Source organism: Cebus imitator, unplaced genomic scaffold (genome assembly GCF_001604975.1).
Source record: "Cebus imitator isolate Cc_AM_T3 unplaced genomic scaffold, Cebus_imitator-1.0 Scaffold82, whole genome shotgun sequence".
NCBI lineage: Eukaryota > Metazoa > Chordata > Mammalia > Primates > Cebidae > Cebus > Cebus imitator.
The window spans coordinates 3816792-3820168 of NW_016107397.1; the positions used below are offsets into that span (position 1 = coordinate 3816792).

A 3377-nucleotide genomic window follows, 5' to 3' on the forward strand; every position below is an offset into this window, starting at 1 on the left:
CTTCCTTCCTTCCTTCCTTCCTTCCTTCCTTTTCCCCTCCCTCCCTCCCTCCCTTCCTTCCTTTTTTTGAGACAGGGTCTCATTCTGTTGCCCAGGCTGGAGTGCAGTGGCGCATTCATGGCTCACTGCAGCCTCCACCTCCTGGGCTCAAGCAGTCTTCCTGCCTCAGCCTCCTGAGTAGCTGGGACTACAGACACACACCACCACTCCTGGCTAATTTAAATTAGCCAGATACAACACTGAACAAGACTTGCGGACTTGCAGGGTTACAGATGAGATAACAGGCGTTGCTAGTTCAGTATCCAGACATTGTTGAATGTGACGTTGTCCAGGGGGCTGTAGGACCCCAGTGGAGAGCCATCTTATCCAGACCTAAGGAGTCAGGCAAGGCCTTCTTAACAGAAGTGAGGGTAAAGCTGAGGCCTGAAGGCGTTAGCTTGGCTTGAAGGGGTTGTTAGGGGAAGGTGGAGGGAATGGGGGGGGTATCCAGGGAGTAAGAACAGCAGGTGTGTGGCCAGGCACAGTGGCTCACGACTGTAATCCCAACACTTTGGGAGGCCAAGGCAGGAGAACCACTTGAGCTCAGAAGTTCGAGACCAGCCTGGGCAACATGGTGAAACCCCATCTCTACAAAATATATAAAAATAAGCCAGGAATTGGTGACTCATAGCTGTAGTCCCAGCTATTCAGGAGGCTGAAGTGAGAGGATTGCTGGGATCTGGGAAGTGAAGTTTGCAGTGAGCCGAGATCGTGCCATGTATTCAAGCCTGGGTGACAGAGATTCTGTCTCAAAAAAAAGAAAGGCTGATGGCTCACACTTGTAATCCTGCACTTTGGGAGGCTGAGGCAAGTGGATCACCTGAGGTCAGGACCAGCCTGGCCAACATGGTGAAACCCTGCCTCTACTAAAAAAATACAAAAATTCAGCTGGGCGTGGTGGCTCATGCCTGTAATCTTAGCACTTTGGGAGGCTGAGGTGGGTGGATCACCTGAGGTTAGGAGTTCAAGACCAGCCTGGCCATCATGGTGAAACCCCATCTTTGTAAAAACAAAATAAAAATTTTAAAAAAGAAAAAAAAATACAAAAATTCAGCCTGACCAACATGGTGAAACCCTGTCTCTACTAAAAATACAAAAATTAGCGGGGCATGGTGGCAAACACCTATAATCCCAGCTACTCAGGAAGCTGAGGCAGGAGAATCACTTGAACCTAGGAGGCAGAGGTTGCAGTGAGCTGAGATCATGCCACTACATTCCAGCCTGGGTGACAGAGCGAGACTCTGTCTAAAAAAAAAAAAAAAAATGGCAGGATGTGGTGGTGCATCCCTATAATCCCAGACACTTGGGAGGCTGAGGCAGGAGAATCACTTGAACCTAGGAAGCAGAGGTTACAATGACCCGAGATTGTGCCAGTGCACTCCAGCCTGGGAAATGGAATGAGAGTTTGTCTCAAACAAAAAATAATAGCAGATGTGTGCAGAGCTGGCCCAAGGTGTGTGGCTTGGAATGGAATGATCCTAAAGCCAAAAGCCAGCTGGTAGAAGGCAGGGCTGCCACGTTTCGAGCTTTGGATTGGACCCATAGAGTAATGGGAGCCCTTGAAGACATCTGAGCAGAGGAGTGACGTGATCAGATTTTGATTTCGAAAGCTCACCAGCACTCGTATGTGCGGGTAGGATTGTAAGCTTGTTGAGCCCAGCCTGGGCAACATAGGGAGAACCTGTCTCTACAAAAGTAAAAAATTAGCCGGGCATGATGCATGCCTGTAGCCTCAGCTACCTGGGAGGCTAAAGTGGGAGGATCGCTTGGGCCTGGGAGGTCAAGGCTGCAGTGAGCTATATTTGTGCCAGTGCATTCCAATCTGGGTGACAGAGACACTGTCTCAAAAAAAAGATGACACAGCCACTATGGAAAAGAGGATGGTCATTTCTTTTCTTTCTTTTTTTTTTTTTTTTTGACAGCCTGATCTCGGTTCACTGCAACCTCTGCCTCCCAGGTTCAAGTGATTCTCTTTGTCAGCCTCCTGAGTAGCTGGGATGACAGGCACCCACCACCACGTCTGGCTAATTTTTGTATTTTTAATAGAGATGGAGTTTCACCATATTGGACCAGGCTGGTCTCAAACTCCTGGCCTCAGGTGATCCGCTTGCCTCGTCCTCCCAGAGTACTGGGATTACAGGCGTGAGCCACAGCACCCGGCCAAGAATGGTCATTTCTTGTAAAACTAAGCATGCAGTTATCATATGACCCAACAGTTGTACTCTTGGGCATTTATCCCAGATAAATGAAATCTTACGTCCACACAAAAAATCTAAATGTGGTTGTTCATAGCAGCTTGATTTGTAACAGCCAAAATCAACCCATGTCCTTCAGTCCGTGAATGGTTAAACTGATATTTTCAAACCTCAGAATACTACTCAGCAATAAGAAGGGATAAATTAGCCAGGCGCAGTGACACGCCTGTGATCCTAGCCCTTTTAAACACCCAGGTGGGAGCATTGCTTGAGCCCAGGGGTTCAAGGCCAGCCTGGACAACATAGTAAGACCCCATTTCTACAAACAAACAAAACAAACACACAAATAAAAATGTAAAAAGCTAGAAAGGACAAACTATTGATATGTCCAATAACATGGGTGAATCTTGAGGAATTTTTTTTTTTTTTTTGAGATGGAGTTTCACTCTTGTTGCCCAGGCTGGAGTGCAGTGGTGAGACCTCGGCTCACTGTAACCTCTACCTCCCAGGTTCAAGTGATTCTCCTGCATCAGCCTCCCGAATAGCTGGGTCTACAGACGCATGCCACCATGCCCGGCTAATTTTTTGTATTTTTAATAGAGACAGGGTTTCACTATCTCAGCCAGGCTGGTCTTGAACTCCTGACCTCATGTGAACCACCCACCTCGGCCTCCCAAAGTGCTGGGATTATAAGCGTGAGCCACCACTCCTGGCCTTGAGGAAATTATACTGAGTGAAAACAACCAATCCTAAAAGGTTATATACTGAATGATTCCATTTATGTATATCATCTACCCCTCTTGAAATAACAAAAATCTAGAAATGGGAAACATATTAGTGGCCCAAAGTTGCCAGGAGCCGCAGAGAGAGGGGCAGAAGAGTGTAGGTATAGAAGGACAACATTTACGCTTGTAATCCCAGCACTTTGGGAGGCCAAGGCGGACAGATCACCTGAGGTCGGGAGTTCAAGATCAGCCTGACCAACACAGAGAAACCCGTCTCTACTAAAAATATAAAATTAGCTGGGCATGGTGGCACATGCCTGTAATCCCAGCTGCTCGGGAGGCTGAGGCAGGAGAATTGTTTGAACCTGGGAGGTGGTGGGCTGAGATCGCACCATTGCGCTCCAGACTGGGCAACAAG

General features: G+C 47.8%; 1 protein-coding gene across 1 annotated transcript in view; it reads left to right on the plus strand.

The window, feature by feature from the left end:
• CUNH7orf61 (chromosome unknown C7orf61 homolog) overlaps positions 1 to 3377 on the plus strand; it is a 7234-nt gene that overhangs the window by 1898 nt on the left and 1959 nt on the right. The gene's annotated exons all lie outside the window — the stretch shown is intronic.